Source organism: Leucoraja erinacea, chromosome 22 (assembly GCF_028641065.1).
Source record: "Leucoraja erinacea ecotype New England chromosome 22, Leri_hhj_1, whole genome shotgun sequence".
NCBI lineage: Eukaryota > Metazoa > Chordata > Chondrichthyes > Rajiformes > Rajidae > Leucoraja > Leucoraja erinaceus.
In genome coordinates, this window is record NC_073398.1 from 24,645,178 (window position 1) to 24,667,315 (window position 22,138).

At 42.3% G+C, this 22,138-nt stretch overlaps 1 protein-coding gene across 6 annotated transcripts in view; it reads right to left on the reverse strand.

Annotated features, from left to right (window-relative positions):
• The window catches only part of LOC129707819 (plexin-B2-like), a 193,415-nt gene that overhangs the window by 166,058 nt on the left and 5,219 nt on the right, over positions 1 to 22,138 (reverse strand). Inside the window, exon 2 of one of the 6 annotated variants that reach the window (XM_055653184.1) lies at positions 11,943 to 12,039. The exons of the other annotated variants lie outside the window; for them this stretch is intronic. The gene's annotated coding sequence lies outside the window, so the exon portion shown is untranslated. The remainder of the gene's footprint in view (positions 1 to 11,942; positions 12,040 to 22,138) is intronic. 6 annotated transcript variants of the gene reach the window in all.

Consider the following 22,138-nt stretch of genomic DNA (forward strand, 5'->3'; position numbering starts at 1 on the left):
TGGAAAGGCAACACCCCCCCCCCCCCCACCCCAAATCCACCTGAACTTCATGCTGCTTTGAGAAAGCAACTGACACATTCAAGGACCACTCACAACCTGTTCATTCTCTTTCACCCCTCTTCCAATGGGCAGAAGATACAAAAGCTTGAAAGTATGTACCAGTAGATTCAAGAACCGCTTATTTCCCGCTGTTCTCAGATTCTAAAACAGAACTCTTATATGTTAAGAATGAATTCATGATCTTTCAATCTACCATGCTGCCAGTTTTATTTTATCTACACTTTCCCAGCAGTAGTAAAATTATATTCTGCACTGTATTTAGTTTCTCTTTTGTACTAGCTGATGTAATTATTCCTACGGGGAAGCGTGCTTCATTGTTTGGGAGTGCCTGGAATACCTTTATATGCAAGTGTTGGCCAATATTCTCACTAATGTTGAACATGGCTATTGCTTCCCCACAGTTCAAAGCTTTGGACATTTGTGTGCTGGAATTCATGCCACAAATTATTTTTCAATAACTCACGCTGGAAATGTGCGTGTGGATGTCAGAGAAGAAAAAATATCAAGTTTAGGTGTAATGTACTCACAGTCAAAAAAACGTTCTTTGGAAGTAATAATAAATAACAGCTGTGTAACTATACCAAACGCCGGTGAGGTCTCATCCTTTTCTCTTTAGCTGGGAATATTGCAAAGTCAGAGCAAATTAAACAATATGAAATGTTTTTCTAAACTCGCATTTCTCATTGGTTCTCTGGCGCCCATTCAGACCATCAAATCTATGCCAGCTCTCAGAGAAATCCTCAGTCCCACCGCTCTACTTACTTTCATAAGCTCAGTCATAGGAGCAGAATTAGGCCATTCGGCCCATCAAGTCTACTCTGCCATTTAATCATAGCTGATCTACCTCATCTCTTTGCTTAAGGTAGGTCCTTTTATTCTGATGTTGTGCTCTCTGATCCTAGACTCTCCCAGTAGTGAAAACATACTCTCCACATCCACCCTACCTGGGCCTTTCAATATCCAGTAAATTCAGTACGTTTCAATGAGGTGGCCCCTCATCCTTCTAAACTCCAGCGAGTACAGGCCTAGTGCTGTTAAACACTCCTCATATGTTAACCCAATCATCCCGGGATAATTCTCGTAAACCTCCCCTGGACTTTCTCCAATGTCAGAGCATTCCTCCTCAGATATGGGTCCCAAAAACGGCTCACATTACCCCAAATGCAGTCTGACCAGTGCCTTAGAAAGCCTCAGCATTACATCCCTGTTTTTTTTAAATAATCCAGCCTTTTCAAAATAAATTATAACATTGCATTTGCTTTCCTGACTACGGATTCAACTTCCAAATTATTTTTGGGGAATCCTGCACCAGCACTCCCAAGAACCTTTGCACCTCCGATTGACGAATCCTTTCCCCATTTAGAAAACTATCTACACGTTTATTCGTACTACCAAAGTGCATGGCTGCACATTTTACGATGCTGTATTCCATCTGCGCCTTATTTGCCCACACTCCCAACCTGTCCAAGTCCTTCTGTTGAGTCCCTGCTTTCTTGACATTACCTGACCCTCCACCTATCTTCATATCATTTGCAAATTTGGCCACAATGCCTTGAATTCTCTCATCCAAATCATTAATATACAACGTGAAGAACAACACTAATCACTTGCAGCCAACCAGAAAAAAAAACCTTTATTACCACTCTTTGCCTTCTGCTATTCAGCCAACCTATCCATGCAAGCATCTTCCCTCTAATACCATAGGCTCTCATCTTTTTTAGCAGTCGCACCTTATCAAAGACCTTTTGAAAATCTAAACAATGTCCACTGACTCTCCTTTGTCTATCCTGCTATTTACTTCCTCAAAGAATTCCAACAGATTTGTCAGGCAAGATCTCCCCTCCATAAAACCATGCTGACGCCAGCCTATTTTATCGCCTGCTTCTATGTACTCCAAAAGCTCATCCTTCATAATGGACAGTAACATCTTACCAATCACTGAAGTCAGGCTAATGGCTTATTGTTTCCTTCTTTTGCTTCGTTCGTTCCTTGAACACTGGATTAACATTTTCAATTTTCTCGTCTTCTGGGACCACTCATGACTCTTGAAAGATCATCACTCATGCCTCAACATTCTCGAAGCTACCGGCAATTTCCAGCATCAACCTCCCTCTCGTTGTCGTGTGACACACCTACACTCAGGGAATTGACAGTGGCCAATTAGCATACAATGCCCTCCCTACTGTTTGGGACAAAGACCCATCGTTTGTTTATTTGCCTCTGTACTGCACATTTTGAGATTTGTAATATAAAACAAAATCACATTTGGTTAAAATGCACATTGTTAGATTTTATTAAAGGGTATTTTTATACATTTTGGTTTCACTGTGTAGAAATTACAGCTGTGTTTATACAGTCCCCCCATTTCAGGGCACCATAATGTTTGGGCCGCATGGCTTCACAGGTGTTTGTAATTGCTCAGGTGTGTTTAAATGCCTCCTTAACGCAGGTATAAGAGAGCTCGCAGCACCTAGTCTTTCCATCACCTTTGGAAACTTTTATTGCTGTTTATCAACATGAGAACCAAAGTTGTGCCTATGAAAGTCAAAGAAGCCATTATGAGACTGAGAAACAAGAATAAAACTGTTAGACATCAGCCAAACCTTAGGTTTACCAAAATTAACTGTTTAGAACATCATTAAGAAGAAAGAGAGCACTGGTGAGCTTACTAATCGCAAAGGGACTGGCAGGCCAAGGAAGACCTCCACAGCTGATGACAGAAGAATTCTCTCCATAATAAAGAATAATCCCCAAACACCTGTCCGACAGATCAGAAACACTCTTCAGGAGTCAGACGATTTGTCAATGACCACTGTCCGCGGAAGACTTCGTGAATGGCGGCGCGACTCACCCGTTGCAGCGGCCCCTACAGCCTGTCTGTCTTTTTTTAATTTTGTGTCTAGTTAAATGTAGTGTTGGTGTTTTTTAATACTGGTTTTAAATGTGTATATGTGGGGGGGGGGAGAAACCGTTTAAAATCTCTTCCCTGTACGGGAGACCCGACCTTTTCCCTGTCGGGTCTCCGTTGTCGTTGGGGCCTAGCACCGTGGAGCGGCCTCCAACCTGAACGACCCGGGGGCTCGGGAGACTGCGGAGCTGCGGACTACTCACCATCGTGGGGCTGGCCGGCCTCGGAGCGCGGGGAGCGGTGGTGACTCGCTGCTGCGACTCGACTACTGGGGCTCGGAGGCTCCAGCAACGCAGCCGCAGGACCGGTGGACTGTCGGCACATCGGGAGCTCGCGGGTCCGGTTGAGGAGACCGCATCCCGGAGCTCCCGCAACGCGACTTCTCCAGCCCGTGTCGCGGGGTTGGAACGACCCGGAGCGGGGCCGTACATCGCCCGGTGCGGCTTCATGAACGTGGGACATTACAGCGCCCACCGGGGGCTCCAACATTGTGACTTTTAGACCGGGAGCTGGGCCGTAAATCGCCCGGCACGGCCTAAAATGGCCGTGGAACTTATCATCGCCCGCCTGGGGCTTGGACATCGGGAGAGTCATGGAGAACAGGGGAGAGAAAAGACTTTGCCTTCCATCACAGTGGGTTCACTGTGATGGATGTTTGTGTGAATTAAATTGTGTGTATGTCTGTAGGAAATTGTCTTTGTTTGTATGGCTGTGGGAACGGAATTTCGTTTGAGCCTCACTGAGGCTCAAATGACAATAAATATTGTATTGTATTGAACAGAAATACAAACGTCACACTGCATGATGCAAACCACTGGTTAGCCGCAAAAATAGGATGGCCAGGTTACCAAGTTTGCCAAGAAGTACTTAAAAGAGCAACCACAGTTCCGGAAAACGGTCTTGGGAACAGACGAGATAAAGATTAACTTATATGAGAGTGATGGCAAGAGCAAAGTATGGAGGCCAGAAGGAACTGCCCAAGATCCAAAGCATACCACCTCATCTGTGAAACATGGTGGTGGGGGTCTTATGGCCTGGGCATGTGTGGCTGATGAAGGTACTGCCTCACTTATCTTCATTGATGATACAACTGCTGATGGTAGTATCATAATGAATTCTGAATTGTATAGACATATCCTATCTGATCAAGTTCAAATAAATCTCTCAAAACTCATTGGCTGGCGGTTCATTCTAAGCAAGACAATGATCCCAAACATACTGCTAAATCAACAAAGGAGTTTTTCAAAGCTAAAAAATGGTTATTTCTTGAGTGGCCAAGTCAATCACCCGACCTGAACACAATTGATCATTCCTTTTATATGCTGAAGAGAAAACTGAAGGGGACTAGGCCCCAAAACAAGCATCAGCTTAAGATGGCTATAATACAGGCCTGGCAGAGAATCACCAGAGAAGATTTGCATTGACACCGAGCAACTGGTGATGTCCATAATTCGCAGACTTCAAGCAGTCATTGCATGCAAAGGATATGCAACAAAATACAAAACATGACTACTTTCATTTACATGACATTGCTGTGTCCCAAACATTACGGTGCCCTGAAATGAGGGGGGGGGGGGGGGGGACTATGTATAAACACTGCTGTAATTTCTACATGGTGAAACTAAAATGTATAAAAATGGTCTTAATTAAAATCTGACAATGTGCACTTTAACCACGTGATTTTTTTCTATTACAAATCTCAAATTGCGGAATACAGAGGCAAATAAATAAATGGTGAGTCTTTGTAACAACTATATGGAAGGAACAACTATATGGAAGGAAACTGGAGGACCAGGGAAAACCAGAGAGATGGTGCAAACTCAACACAGGCTATAGCCAAGGTCAAGATTAAACACTGCTGTGCAATTGTGCTGCCCCTCACTTTCATTTGACTATCTCCATTCATAATAAAATATGAACAATGGGTTAACAACATCTGTATGTTAAAATTATTCAATTCTGAAGAGCTTACTCTCAAACTGGTAATGCCCCAAAACTCCGACTGAGATAACGGTCCCCATTATATGCCGAGATGCTCAGGGTTCTCACCTGGTATTCCAAATGTTCAGTGCAAATAATGCCAACATTCGAATGATACATTCTCTCCTCCCCCATCCCTGGACCCAACTGGCAAGATGACAACATACCCTAGATTGCCAAAGCTATACTGACTATATTTCCTTTCAGCCACATCTTCCCCAGAGGGAGCACCACCTGGTCATTAGAGAATTGTTTAGAGTAAATCCAAATCTTTACAAGACAGGTACCAGTTACTGTGATCTCACTTCAACCAGTAAGGTGATAAAAATCTAACACAAAATATTAGGTCAGTATTTTCATAACCTCGTTTGTCAAAGCATCAAAAAACCATACCTCTTTCATCAACAGTTTCATTCTATATGAATTAAACAGACAATGAAATGATCCATGTTGCATTGCATAATCATAATTAAAGGTGGAAGGAAAAGGTTGAAAAAAAGCTTCAAATTTACTAGTTCCCAAAATATTAGATTTTACTGTGCTATTTTAAAATATAAAAAAGGAGAAAATGTACATGAACAATCCATGGATTATACAAGAACTGCAGATGTCCGCAGGAGGTTATTTGAACTCGAAGGGAATTTTAATTGGATCCACATCTAACTTACAGCCAAGCTGAAATGAAATTGCTTTGGGAGTGGATAAAACCCACATCAATGCAACATCACAAACTCTACAAGGCACATAGGTTCAAAGCAGCTTGAATTTCTTGTGTATATTCAAGCACACAATTACAAAATCAAGATGTTTGAGGATTTATTCATGGTTAAAATAATCCAACTAAATCCAAAGGTATCCGGAGTTCAAACATGCTGGATTGCATGAATAGCTCTTCAACAAAATATTTTTTTTTCTAAGAACCCACTGTAAATAGAGAATTAATCTGTGATATCATTGTTCATGAATTTCAGACGACTAAAAAGAGAAAAGTGGCTCAGGAAGACATCCATTGTTATCTGTTTCTGGTCAAAACCATTTTGCATCTCTCCCCGAGCAAAGAATTGCAGCTGTGTCTTGGCAGTCTAAGAAGATTACTGCACCCTTCAACAAAAGTTGTAGAGTTTTGAATAGCCACAAATTAGAAGGCAGACAAATTATATTTTTCATTTGGAGAAAACCTGGAGGAGGTGCAATTTGTTTGTACCGTGTAACTTGTTTACCTCCAATTTTAAGTTAAGTTTTTGGGAGATGCTGCAGAAAAATCCTGAGCAACTTGCTGTACTTTACCTTGCGGATGGGACACAGCAATACCAGGCGAATGGTGGACAGTGTGCTTGCTTAAGATGAAAATCAAGTGGACAGTTTTGCCCCGGATGTTGCTGAGCTGCGTGTGATACTGGAGCTCTTTTACCATATACTTTTAATTGTACTTTGCAAATTGATAATGGCAGTGGTCAGAAGCCCAGGCGGCATTCTTGGAGCCATTTCTTTGTCATAGAATCTTACAGAATGGAAACAGGCCCAACTTGCCCACACCAGTCAACATGTCCCGTCTACACTTGTCCCACCTACTTGCGTTGGGCCCATATCCCTCTAAAACTGTCCTATCTTGTTGGTTGACTATTAGGATGGATGACGTCAGTTGTGCAGTCTTCATCAGTGTGCCCCAGTGTGGTTGCAAAAACAGCCCCAGAGGTGCACACTCAGTGGCATAGGGAACATGGGAAAGGTGCGGTGGTAGGCAGAGACACTGGGGCATTGTTGCTCACCATTGGTCTCTGGTACCTTCAAGTTTGATATGGACCCTTTCAGCCAAAATACACCAGCCTATTCTGACTCGGGCACAAGACTCCAGCTCTCTTACAGGAATGCCACTGTGTTTGAGACCATCTTTGATACAACCCTTGTCCCACTTTCTTGGGCACCGCTGCTTCTAATAGCCCTTAAGTCCATAAGGATTACCAAAGTACTTATGTTACATCCAGCTAGCTTTCTAATCTTTCGGCTAATGATTTCAATAAACACCTCTTATGTGTGCATGAGGGGAAAATGGCAAAATTTGTGAAAGGCACAGAACTTGGAGTGTGATAATTAAAGGGGAGAATAAATAAACTACACTAGGTCAGATGTTTGAATGGGCAGAAGCAAATGAAAGAGATCAGGAACCTTGAATCATGGTGTTGCGTCAACAACCTGGGCCTTAACGCCAACAAGACATAAGAGTTAGTTGGTGACCTAAGGCAGCGGATTGGGGGGGGGGGGGTAATGAACACAACCCCATTCTCATCAATAGAGCTGCTGTAAAGATGGTTAACAGCTTTGTGTTCTGATGCATCCATATCACCACCAACCTAACCTGGTCCCTACACACTGATGTGGTGATTAACATAGAAACATAGAAATTAGGTGCAGGAGTAGGCCATTCGGCCCTTCAGCCTGCACCGCCATTCAAATATGATCATGGCTGATCATCCAACTCGGTATCCCGTACCTGCCTTCTCTCCATACCCCCTGATCCCCTTAGCCACAAGGGCCACATCTAACTCCCTCTTAAATATAGCCAATGAACTGGCCTCAACTACCCTCTGTGGCAGAGAGTTCCAGAGATTCACCACTCTCTGTGTGAAAAAAGGTCTTCTCATCTCGGTTTTTAAAGGATTTCCCCCTTAGCCTTAAGCTGTGACCCCTTGTCCTAGACTTCCCTAACATCGGGAACAATCTTCCTGCATCTAGCCTGTCCAACCCTTAAGAATTTTGTAAGTTTCTATAAGATCCCCTCTCAATCTCCTAAATTCTAGAGAGTATAAACCAAGTCTATCCAGTCTTTCTTCATAAGACAGTCCTGACATCCCAGGAATCAGTCTGGTGAACCGTCTCTGCACTCCCTCTATGGCAATAATGTCCTTCCTCAGATTTGGAGACCAAAACTGTACGCAATACTCCAGGTGTGGTCTCACCAAGACCCTGTACAACTGCAGTAGAACCTCCCTGCTCCTATACTCAAATCCTTTTGCAATGAAAGCTAACATACCATTTGCTTTCTTTACTGCCTGCTGCACCTGCATGCCTACCTTCAATGACTGGTGTACCATGACACCCAGGTCTCGCTGCATCTCCCCCTTTCCCAATCGGCCACCATTTAGATAATAGTCTGCTTTCCCGTTTTTGCCACCAAAATGGATAACCTCACATTTATAAGAAAGCACACCAGCGCACATACTTTAAACATTCGAGAAAACTCAACCTGTCCACAAGGATCGTCTCAAAACTCTGCCGATGCACAATAGAAAATATTCTGACAGGATGCTTCTTGGACCATTATAGCAACTGCACCGCTTATGAATGGCTGAAGTAGCAAAGAATGGTGAACACAACCCAGTCCATCACAGCCTCGTCAATTCCTTCCATCCAATCTATTTGCACAATGCGTTGCATCACAAAGGCTAGATGTACCATCAAGGATGTCTGCCACCCTGGTCATTCACTTCTCTCTCATGAAAACCATGGCCATAAAGACTTATGAACAGCTTCTTCCCCAATGGTTTCAGACTCCTGAACCAATCTTTCTCATCCCCTTCCCAGAAGTGCTAACACATACTTTTATTCTGATTTCTACCTCATTCAGTTATGTTATTAATGCACTTAAGTATTTTATCTGCACTACTTGAGGCTGCGCTGCAACCTTTGCACCATTCTGCAGGTCATATCTGCCATTACCAGTATACTGTTTACTTCAATGAGGATCATGCAAAATGAGAATTTCATGGCATCCTGGCGTTTGTGACAATAAACTAATCTGAATCTGAATTAAAATGAAAAACAGAAGTGTATTTAGAAACCAAGAGACAGAATTGTACAATTCTGAATGAAAGACAAAGGAGATGCAATTTAAAAAAAAACTGATATTATTAGGATTTGGAAATCAGGCCACCAAGGGCATTAGAACAAAATCAGTGCATTTAAAAGAGAACTGGATAGACATGCGAGGAGCATTTACAGGGTCACAGGGAAATAATTGGATGGGCTAAATGATCTCCTTCAGTGCCACACCATTCTGTTGTTTTATTGGACCTCTTTAAAAAATGGAATTCAGTTTAGTTTATTGTGGTGCAGTGAAAAGCTTTTGTTGCGTGCTAACCAGTCAGCAGAAAGACAATACATGATGCAATTGATCGTAATTCATCTCATTCTCATTGATCTAATTGATCCAAATTCTAATTGATCTCAATATTTCTCCATGAAGCCAAAATACGTCTTTCATACAAGGTGGGTCATGTATCAAACTTTCATGTGGAATTTAAATTTGGATGCAAATAAAATGAACCATTTGGTATTATCTACCAGGGCATGAATTGCTCCGACAGGGATCAAAAACACCTGAAACTGTACATTGTCAAAATGTGAACAACAGTCTGGCCAGGAATTATTGCCTTCATCCTCTTCCTAGTAAACATAGAGGAACATTCCTGGAGAAGGGACATCATAGCGCTAGCAAGCATTTTTATTTTCGGACAGCACAATGTAAATTATTTATTAGATGTCACATCATGCAAACATGGCTATTTTCCATTATGACTTCCTATTTTCGATTATCTTTGAAATGTCACCGTCCTTTGATCAAGTTACAGTTTTTTGACTGTGAAGCATTTCACATTTACTGCATACAGCTTCAGAGGTGCAGGGAAATCCAAGGAAAATAAGTAGAAAGAAACCAGAGTAAAAATAAAACAAGTTTAACATTTCCATCTGCTAAAACCAATTGGAATTACATGGGGAGGCAAAGACTTGCTGCAAGTTTAAAATGGTGTTTAAATTCAATGAAGCAAACTGGTACTTTGGAGAGAGTCAATCCTAAAACACAGTTTGATATTATTTTGAATTAGTGCAAGCTTGGAGAGATAAAGGAAATGCCCTTGTTGAACATGAAGCAGATTGACTGACAGTGTTTAATATTGAACGAAAAATCTAGGCAAAATGCAATAAATCACTTGGCAGCAATCACAAAGCTTTCTTTAAAATATCCATCACAGCACGGGAACTAAATAGTTTCATTCCTTGTGATTAATTAACTCACATTATTTCTGACACAGTGTTCAAATTTGCACTTGAACCAAACAAATTAAAAAGCGATAATTGTAACTGTTCTAAATTATTCCTCAAAAGAGAGTTGGGTGTCACACTGTATACTATGTTCATCTCAGCTACAACTGCCTTGCTTATGCAATCATCGTGAAAGTATCACCAGCAATTACAACTTTAGTCATTCCTATGCTGTAAATTGGGGGATTGGATCATTGCTGGCATGACCAGCATTCATTGCCCATCCTTAATTGACCTCAGGAAAGTGGTGGTAAGCACCTCCTTGAACTGCTGCAGTTTTGGGGTTTCCAGTTCTTGGAGTCATAAAGTCATAGTCATAAATCATGAACACAATTTCTCCTGTGATTCAGGGGTACATCAGTAATGTTGTTGGGGAGGTGGTTCCGGGATTTAAACCCAGTAATAATGATAAATCAACAATATATCCAAAATCAGGATGGTTGGAGGGGGAGCCAGAGGGTGACAGTGTTCTCATGTACCTGCATCCCTTGTGCATCTTGATTATAGAGGTGTGTTTGAAGGTGATATTGCTGTAGGTGAGCAACTATTGTGCATTTTGCACGTGGTACACGTTGAAAATGAGTGATACAGAGGATGAATGATTAAGTGGGCAAATAGGGTGTCAACCAGGTAGGCCAGTTTGTCCAGAATGACGTTGAATTTCTCAAGTGCTGTAACAGCTGTACTCATCCAAGTAAGTGGAGAACGGTCCATTACATTAATTGCTTGTCAATGAAAATGCTTTGGAGCATCAGAAGGTGAATCACTCACCTGACTCAACTGCTATCATAACCATGTGAGTGACGTGGTTAGTCCAGTTGAGTTTCTGGTCAAGGGAAATCCCTTGGTGGGGGACTTGGCAATGATATTGTCATTGAATGCAAGGTGTTTCAACTCTCCTTTATTTGAGATGGTCATTGCTTTGTACTTTTGTGATGTAATTGTTAACGTCTACCCATGCCTGAATATCTTGCAGCATGCACTACTTCATTTGTTGAGTTGTGAATGGAATTGAATATTATGCAGTTATCAGGGGAAAAAAACTTCTGACATTATTGATGATCCAGCTGAAAGTGGTTGGCCCTGGGACACGACTCTGAGGAACTCCTAGGTGATACCCTAGGCTTGGATGAGGCACCTCCATTATTTGTGTTAGATATAAGACCAATATCATCAAAGACATGGATACCTGCCTATATTCCCCTGCAGATACAAGGTCAGCCAAACGTATACATTATCATCACTTTTCCAAATCTTTCCACTTTCTTTCTCAACTATTCTCTTGCCTCATTGCATGGACTGATTGCAGCTCATCCAAGAGGATTGTGCATCAAAGCCAGGACCTTAGGTGGCTGCCACAAATTCCATCCCCTTGAGGCAACTTCGAATCCGTTCATGGCCTGAATCTATGCGCCTCCAAAACTCCACTTTCCTCTAATCTGTCTTTTATGTATTTCTCCACTTTCCTTTTCCTATTACAGAGCAAGACCAATGTTGGGAAGCACAAGAGACAGCAGATGCTGCAATGTTGAGCCAAGAACAAATCTGCTGGAGGAACTCAGCACATCGGACAGCCTCAATGGGGGGGGAAATGGATAGTTGATGGTTTTTGGATCTTGACCCAGAACCGACTGTCCATATCTCTCTACAGATACTACATAACCCGCTGAGTTCCTCCAGCCAATTGTTTTTTTACTCATGACTTTGAGAGTTGGTGACAAAGGAATCAACATGCATTAGAGGGAAGAACAGTAATGTCTGTCTTTGGTTGATGTTGCTAAAGGGCAGCAGGGTAGAATAAGGGAGGCATTTGGAGGCAGAGACAGAGGAAGGTCAAGGCTGGAACTTTGGGAGATCAGATACATTGGAGCTATATTTGAAAGAAACAAATTACCTGAGATTACTGTCTAGAACTATATTGTTAAGAGTGGCACCATCCAGACATCAGAGGCTTTGGAACGGGATGGGGGATAGTCAACCACATCAAAAATCTAGAAAACACAGAGTAGCAATTTCACATCCACAATAGAATGTCTGTGCCAACTTTGACAGTGATTATTGCAGTAACTTGGTGATGATAAATCTCATTCAGAGGTTTGAATACTAAGCAGAGGGAAAAGGAACATTAATTTGGAGATGTTCAAGGCTTTGAGGTGGGGCAATTATTTAAAAACCAAGGGCCAAGAAGTGATTTATTTATTTATTTATTTTATAAACAGCTCACCAGAAAAGAATGTCCTATAACTGCATCATGCAAAGGAGATAGCTTTAATTGTAAGAGTTTATATGGCAGGATATGATTGTTGAGATCAAGATAAGAGAAAATTAAAGGATGAGAGTTCAGGGTGAGGACAGAATGCAAAAAATAGCTGTCAAATAATTACAATCTTAATGATGGCTCAAGAGGAACATTTTCTTCCCGAATCCTTGCCTAACATTAGCACTATTAGGCAAGGATTTAGGAGGCGGCTTTAAGGAGCCAGAGCATATCATTTTGAACCAGGATTATTCAAGTGGATCTGGCAGAGAAAAAAAAATGTCACGATACTTGCTAAATATCGAGGTAATTGTCCACCAATTCAGTTCAGTTCACAAACAGCTCAGATTTTAGTTTGCAAATAGGTGCTTTGCAATGACCAAACCTGGCAGGAGACTAAACTATTGTCAGTCACACCATAATCTCTCTCTTCTTTTTGACAGCAAATTCAATGTGATCCTTATGTCCCTGTGATTTCCCACTTGTAATATTCCATCCTTATTTTGGTGTTACTTAATGAAAAGAACAGAACTTCCTGAAGACAAGAGACCGTAGATGCCCGGAGAGCAGTGCTCGGTAGAAGCTTCTGGAGGGCCGTGGGCCAGTTCTTTACCCTGGCAGGCAGCAGGTCTGGCTCGCCCGTCGTGGGACCTGAGAACCCACCCGGAGTGAGTCTGAGGCTCATCTCCAAACACCAGGAATCAGAGAATTTCACTGGTACGTGTTAATAAAAGAACTACTGAATACAGAATGACAGTGGAAGAAACAGCACCCACTATATAGATGGAACTTGGAGAGATGGGGTTGGGGGAGGGAGAGAGTGGATGGAATTGGGGAACAACAGGAGAAGGAACCTGGATGGAAGATCAGTTCAAGCCCTTGTCCCACCCCTCCCTGTATACTGGCAACCTTTCAGTCCTGATCTAGAACCTTGACGCAATGCTTCAACTTACACCTTTTGCCTCACAAATGCTGCTTGACCCACTGAGTTCTTCCAGTGCCTTATTTTTTTATTTGAGCAGAAATTATTCTGTTTATCTATTTTTTATGGTCAGAGGTGTCGCCAAAGCAGGCTGCCCACATTTGTTAATCCCTGAAAGTGTCCCAGTCTTAAATGCTGATTGTACGCTTTGCAGCCGGGCCTGGAGTGATGTAATACAGTCATATAGGTGAGCCAAAACAAACCAACTTTACAAAACATCTGTGAACACTTGACAATTGGCTAAGCCATGCACACAAGCTTAATTAAACTGCCAACTTATCAAAAATGTATGTTTCTGATATTCAGATGTTAAATAAAAAATAGTTTCATTTAAATATCAAAAAGATAATTAAAAGCAGTTTTAAACAAGTAAAACGTTGTAAATCCAATTAACCCAGAAAATGTTAAGCTACTTAATATTTACCCTTGGCCAATGCAAATACTCCTCTCCACTAAAGCAATTAGAACTAGTGCAGGAAGAGCGAGTCTATGCCGACACGGGTTCAATGGAGAGATTCCCTCGTGCAGTGCTTGGAACCAAAGAATGTCTGTACTCCATCACTGAACTACAAGGAATTCTTGTTGAAGATTGCTGAATTTGATAGGTCCAAATTGTGGGGCAGACAAGACAGATTGGCAACATTTCCCAACAAACTCCAACACCATGGGTTGTAATCACCCTGTACAGTTTACTTGTTTTCCTTGTACACCTTTCTTAAAGCATGGGAAGCGCAGCAATAAATGCTGTCAATATGACACACCAGCATTACATAAGGAAAAGGCATGAAGCAAAGTTTGGAATAAGAATCATTATTCAAATTACTAAAAAATAGTGATGCACACATAATATTAAGGAACAGCTTTAACATAAAAAGTCATAGTCATACAGAACAGAAACAGATCTTTGGGTCCACCATGCTGACCATCAAGTATCTATCTCTCCTAATCCCACATTCCAGCACCAGGTACATGGATAACTGGTTAATCAAGTGCTTCTGCAGATGCTTCTTAAATGTATGGTATCAATCTCCCTCATTCTTTTGTATACTTCTATCTGACCCTCTCCTGGCCTCCTCCACGCCAGGGACAACAAATCCAGCCTCTACAATCTTCTCCGTACAACTGAAACACTCTAATCCAAGCAACATTCTTGAGAATATCATCTGCACCTTCTCCACATTCTTCCTACAATGTGGCAACCAGAAGTGTACATAATACTCCAGCTGTATAACAAATGGTTTATAAAAGTACAAAGAAAGTGACCTGGGATGGGATATTATCCAAGTTAGGATATTGCTGTCCAACAAAGTAATGCTAGTGCTCCACAGAGCACTGGTTGATAACATAGCTCTTAGTACTACAGTCCATATACTCACAAGTATGTGCTTCCCTTCATTTTAAATAGAAACATCCAGTTGTGCTCTATCCTGGGAACCTGGCACTAACCTTTATCCTCATTGACACTTGCCGAGATGAATTACCCTCTAGCTCAGGGTGGAGATGCTGCCATGCAAGTAATGTGACCATTGGCACTAAGATGTGGACTTGGGAATGTACAACCATTATGGGTCATTACCGGTAATTGCCAGAAGCTGCTCCATGCGTTGGCAGAGTGCTATTGTCCAGGTCCTACAATCTGGACAATAGGTCCTACAATGTGGACAATCTGATGGAACCTACTGTCTCCCTGTCCCTGCATTTGGATAAAGAGCTCTCTCTGGATTTCTCAGTGGCTTCAAGCTCAATAGCAGTTGCTAGCATCGTTATATATAAAATCCTATAATGACAGTTCATTACTGATTCCATGCACATTCTCATTCCTGACAACACATCAAGAAGTATCAGATAAACTTTAAATTCTGAAGACAAAGTAACAATGTACTATCATTAAATGGACGTATAAAAAAGATATATTAAATGTCTACTCCAGACCATAAATTCACATAACTTAAGATAGAAAAAAAAGTGAACTGTATCATAAAATCTCTACAAAAGACAAAATACCATGCCTGAACTGAATTATTTTCAAGCATAGTGTAACAGTTTACATTCAAGTTGTCAGAGTGCCCCTCCAAAATAAACTCCATAATGTTTCATGCAACAAAGTATTAACCAGAACAGTCAAAAGGAACACAAATTATGTGGACAGCACAAAGAATAAACATACAGATACGATTTCTGGGTTTAAAAACAACAAACTACTGTGGCCTACATGTCCTTACATCCAGTACCTATCCAGGTTTCCCAAGAATATGGGTCAAACCTTTTACACCATGCGATTCAGCAGACACTTGTACTTTTGCTAAATGTGTTCTCAAAGGAGTTCCTGACCCCTAATCCCATTCAGATTTTGTATTACAATTATTTAAAATTCCCCAACAATACTGAATAAACTCTGATGATAAATATCAAGTCTAGAGTTCCACTCAAGTTCCTATGGGTTGCTGCCAACATCGTCAGTCCAGGGAAAACTGCGCTTCCAATTTCCAGCACAAAAAAATGAACCGTTTCCATTTGGACCATTTTGCAGCGATTTTAACTGCAAATTTATTCATTTGCATTATGCAATGCAGACATTGTAAACATATACATTAACTAAGTAAATTTCAAGCAACTACTGATATTTACAGGCTATCCATTCATTCAGCAAAACATTGAAGTGGTTTTAAATATCATGACTCATTAAACAATTCTAAATAATAGGTTAAGAAACAAAATAGCAATTATTTTAATGGAATAGACACAATGAATTCTTCTTCCCAAAATCTTACATATTTGGAAGTTTACATTTTCAGGAAAAAATATGGAATACAATAAACTTCAGCATTTAATAAGAGGGAAAGACCCCTTAAAATTATTTCCAATTGTCCAGTTCACACCCCAAAATGATTTAGGTCCCTGCAAACTCTAACCAAGAAGAGGAAGAGGTCTCACTAGATTGAGAAACTGTGCTTTTCAAACCAAAACACAAATTAATTTTGTACAGCTTTAGTACGATTTGGATGAATTCAGTTCTATTCATCCTCGAGTCATGTTTCATGCCCGAACAAGACATGATATATATATTTTTAATAATTAATCCAATAAGGTGACATAAAAGAAACCATGATTAGGAAATGAGCACACTCACTAGCTCAGCAGAAATTGACCACGTGTCATAGAAAACTCCATACCCTTTAAAAAGCCAAGGCACAAAAAGAACACTGTTGATATCCAGTCTCTAGGTGTGCTACATGCTTGTAATAATTTTATTTTGTCATGTCCATAATTATGCCTGTAAGAAACAAACAATCGCCAATATTTTACTGTCAACATGACAACAAGGCTACAGTGCTCACTGCTATTTATGTGGTGACGCCATGCTGCTTCCAGCTGAGGGGAGCCAAGCAGCTGGATGGAAAACCAAGAGTTTGCAGACCACTATAACATTCAGCTTTATGAAGCGAGCATCACATTACCTGGCTCACTACTTAAAAGCATTTATATGGGGTAACGTTCATAAATTAGCACGTATTAATTACTTCAAATCAACTTTGTAGCACTGAAAATTAACCATCACTGCATGGATTACTAATCCATGAGGTTTTAATTACGTATTTATTTTATTAAAGAGGCAAAAGCTGATCTTTCTTTACATTTCTACATTTCTTCTGAATCTCTCTCAGCATTGCATTTACTCATTAATTCATACGTCTTTCTCTGTCCTTTATGCTGAAGATAGAAGTAAAATACAACACCAAGGAGGAAATATTGCTTTCGCTCAGGGCATTTCCAAAGTTCTGTTTTCCCTCTATCCATAATTGTTATCATGCAATATTTACAGAAATTATTTTCAATTTTACCCTGAAATCTATAGTTATACTTGTAAGGAAACGTAAGCAATCATATTTGATTTTAACCCTTCCAACTTCGTATTTTTATGAATTAACAGAAATGAAAAATACTTTAGCACTAAATTAAAAGAGGAAGAAATCCAAAAGTACACCGTCAAGAATAGAAACCTGCCATTAAACTACCAAGTTATTCCACATATCATATTATGATTTAAAAACACAATTAAGCAAATTTAAAAAAATGTTCACTCACAAAAAGGAGGAAACAATAAATGGGATTATTAAATATGGCAGATTATAGAACTCTTCCCAGGTTATTATCATTATTTGTCCAAAGCCACAAGCCCCAAGGACATCCAAATGTGGTATTTTCCACTGGATATTAACAGGCATCACTTTGTGAATTCAACTCCGTGCCAAGGTTATTGTAACATAAGTCTGGAGAAGGGTCTCGACCCGAGACTCCACCCATACCTACTCTCCAACCCATTCCTTCACTCCAGGGGTGCTGCCTGACCCACTGAGTTATTCCAGCATTTTATATCTACCTTATTGGAACATAATCTGAATGGACAAGTAAGCCTATCTTTAGCATTTCTAAGAAAAAGTTACACTTTAAAAACTATTTAAATTACTGCAAAATGTGTTGCTTTCCTGATGCCACAAATTAATACAGTGGGATATTTGAGTCATCCCATGAATACATTTCGGAAAAGCCTCTGCTGATACAGCTTGTTGGGAACCCAGAAGAACTGATCAGACATCTGTTGATTCCGTACCTCTTTACTTCGTCCAAATGTGGTCAAGTTGCATGGAAACTCCAATAGCATTTAACATCCACTACCCCGGGAGAAAAGCGGATTTTCAAAATAGTCTTAAACTTGAATAATTTTACCTATTTACTCCTGTGAGAGATCCTATTTCCTTTAATTCAAAAAGAGCCGAGCGACATGTAACATTGTCTGTATTGCAATGTCAAAATATATATTCATCCATCAAAGCAACGGAACACCCATTCAGAAAACGATCAGCCAATTTTACAGATTAGCAACTGAGCTCTTGGTTTAAAGCTTTTACTCAACAAAAATGTCCATTTTAAATATGAAATGATTGATTGAACCCCAGCCTTAATTACTTTATAAACAAAATAATTAATCAGATTTCATCCAGAATTGACACCTGCCTATTTGTTCTGTTCCTTCCTCGCAAAATCTTCTTTAATTTCACTTGACCAACCTCTGAATATATCACCCCTTAATCCTCCATAATGGAACAATCTTTTTGCTTCACACACATGATCTGTATACCTGGAACTAAAGTGTCAGTGATGTTGTCTCCAAATCAAAAAGTTAATACACAAATTTATAAATTCTTGGAATACTAGGCATCAGAAATTTGGCATATGGCACCATATTTCTTTCCTCAGTACTGCACATACATTTTTTTCTGGAATGGAACATGATTATGATAATTTCTGAGTCTAAAACTCCTAGTACATCTTGAAAATACAATCAAATATATCTGGCTGTAAACTGCGTATGAAACATGGGTTTTGAAATAGGCCCATCATGGCAATGGGGGGGGGGGGGGGGGGGGAGAAAGCACCCAAAATATTCAGGTTTTCTAAAGATAAAAAGGGCTGCAGTTGCTGGAATCGGGAGAAAAAAAATCTGCTGGAGGAGCACAGTGGATCAAGGATCAAGGAACATCTGTGAGCAGAAAGGAAATGTCACTTTTAGTCAAAACCCTGTATCAGGACTAAGAGTGGAGAGGAAGATAGGCAGCATCTGGAGGAGAGGGAGTGTGGTCAATTTTCTGAATGCTGTTTCCCCTGCAGCCTCCCCAAGCAATGTGCTTTCAGTTACTTCAAGCCTTCCAGTCCTCCCACCCCTCCCAATCATCTCACAACCCCTGTCAACACCATCTCCTGACACCTCACTAAACTCCCAATTCACAGACTTTATTGACAATCCCTCTCAACTCTCAAGCCTGTAAAAAAAAATTATCGGCAATATTTTACTGTCAAATCATACTAAAGCTTTACCCCCGCTCCAACCCACCTCCTGCACATCACGACCCTGCAATTGCCTCTTGCTTCCAAACTTAAGCTGCCACTTTCCTTTGCATGTTCTGCGATGCATTTCTATATGACAGCTGAATGTCTACATGACAGGTCGACGACGACATTAGTCATTGTGCAATAATCCATTCTGCAAGTTTTGCCAGTGTAAATTATCAACTGGGTAAATTATCTACCAAGATGTCCAATTTATGCAATAACCATTACAACATTTTGAAAATATTGGCCAGAAATACGGCAAGTATATTTCCGCATGTGAAAATACTGCAGCTTTGAAATTATTCTATCCTCCTAATCCTAACTTCCCACGCATGCAAAAGTGAAATCCTGTACAATATGGCTGCTTTGCTTGGTAAAAGCTTGACATTAACATATTACTTTGGAGATTTCAAAGAAATAAATCTGAATTCATGAACATGAGCAGGGAAGGTAGGATCATCAATACTCTACCCCTACTACTGCACAGCTCCAAACATTGCATACATGCAAACCTGGATTGGTTAAAGTAGTCAATCTCCCCCCCAAATAGTACTGGCAAGCACTATTGACCAACATTCAATCTAGAGCTACAATCACTCATAGCATATCATTAAACCCACACTTCCCCGATAGACAGCACCATTCCATGCACAAAGGAAAACAGACAGACTGGTCCCAGAAGAGACTGCAACCTGTAACATTATCTCTGCTCCTCTTTCTACAGTTGTTGTCTCAGATGGTGAGAAATTCCAGCATTTTCAATTTTTAATTCAGATTTCTAGAATCTACAGTTCTTTGATTTCCACACCTGGTCTCTTATCTGCTTAGGGATTGGAATCATTTAAAAACAAACCTGATGTGTCCTACAAGGATTCTCCCCCGCAACTACTCAGGAAATGTATTCATTTATTTCTTCTTTATTGCTCTGCGGTGCACAGCCACTCCCTCCTCTGTCCCCGTCTCCACCCTCAATATAATAGACTGAGACCCGGCAAGTTTGATACGTTAAAAATTTGCGACATCTTATTCTATCTGACAGAAAAAAAAATGCTGTTGAGCATGGAAAATAATTTTATTTTCTATTTAATTTTTGGCGATATCCATGCAGTAAAGCAATAATTTCACGCTGTCAAGGCAAATGATATCAAATTAAAAGTAGGAAATGTGTATTGAAAAACAAATGGCTGTAGAAAATCAAAGGATAAAGCTGCATTTGTGAAGGAAGTGTCAGTCAACTTTTCGGGTCGAGACCCTTCATCTGCATTTGAAAAGTAAAGGGGAAATGGCCAGTATAAGACATGCAAGGGGTTGGGGGTGGAACAAGAGCTGGCAAATGATAGTTAGATTGTGGTGAAGAAGGGTTGATTGGCTGATAAGAGTCAGGTGGAATAAAGAAGGGTGAAGGCAGTGGTAGAGGTAGGGAGGTAATAAGCAGAGACAGTAAGGGGTTGCAGAAGTGGAATCTGATAAAAAACGAAGAGGTGAACCAAATGGGAGAGTGATGGTGGGCCGATCGGAACAATGGAGGGGAGAGGATTGGGACCTTGTGGGTGATGAGCAGATAGGGTAGGGGAAGAAGCATCTACATGAGCGGACCTGGATAGATCAGAAGGACAAAGACATGAACAGGAGAGAAGCAGGTAACCTGAAGTTGGGAGAATTCAATATTCACACCAAGGGGCTGAAATCTACCCAAGCGGAATACAAGGCGGTGTTCCTTTAGCTTACGTTTGGCCTCACCTGTGGAGGAGGCCACGGACATACGGGTCAGTTTGGGAATGGGAAGAGGAATTAAAATGTCTTGCAACTGGGAGCTTCAGGTGTCTAATGTGGATGGAGCATGTCTCATCAAGGCAATCACGTAGTCTGCACCTGCTCTCATTAATACAGAGGAAGCCATATCATTACCACCAAATGCGAAAGAATAACAAGGCGTATGTAAATCTCAGTCTTACCTGGAATGGCTGCCTACGTCTCTTTTGATTCCTTTCACTTTCTACAAATCAAAGGTGTGGCTATAGACATGCATGGGCTCCAGCTACACCTGCCTCTTCATTGGTTATGTGCAACAGCCTTTATTGCAGACCTCATCTAGCATCATCCCCCAACTCTTGAGGAGGGGGGGGAGGGAGGAGAGGGGGGGAGGGGGGGGGGGGGGGGGGGGGGGAGAGGGGGGGGGGGGGGAGGGGGGGGGGGGGGGGGGGGGGGGGGGGGGGGGAGGGGGGGGGGGGGGGGGGGGGGGGGGGGGGGGGGGGGGGGGGGGGGGGGGGGGGGGGGGGGGAGGGGGGGGGGGGGGGGGGGGGGGGGGGGGGGGGGAGAGGGGGGGGGAGGGGGGGGGGGGGGGGGGGGGGGGGGAGGGGGGGGGGAGGGGGGGGGGGGGGGGGGAGAGGGGGGGGGGGAGAGGGGGGGGGGGGGGGGGGGGGGGGGGGGGGGGGGGGGGAGGGGGGGGGGGGAGGGGGGGGGGGGGGGGGGGAGGAGGGGGGGGGGAGGGGGAGGGGGGGGGAGAGGGAGAGGGGGGGGGGGGGGGGGGGGGGGGGAGAGGGGGGGAGGGGGGGGGGAGGGGGGGGGGGGGGGGGGAGGGGGGGGGGGAGGGGGGGGGGGAGAGGGGGGGGGGGAGGGGGGGGGGGGGGGGGAGGGGGGGGGGGGGGGGGGGGGGGAGGGGGGGGGGGGGGGGGAGGGGGGGGGGGGGGGGGGGAGAGGGGGGGGGGGGGGAGAGGGAGGGGGGGGGGGGGGAGGGAGGGGGGGGGGGGGGGGAGAGGGAGGGGGGGAGGGAGGAGAGGGGGGGGGAGAAGAGTGCCTTTTTACTTCAACCCAAACCCAAAAAACCATTTGCAGGCAGTGCTTTTTTACCTCTAACCATATTTTCATTTTCAAACCAAATTGAGGGAACTCACAATGCTGTAGACATTTGTCAGTGTCCTTCAAAGCTCTGATTGAGGCACACCACTTGCAGAGACTG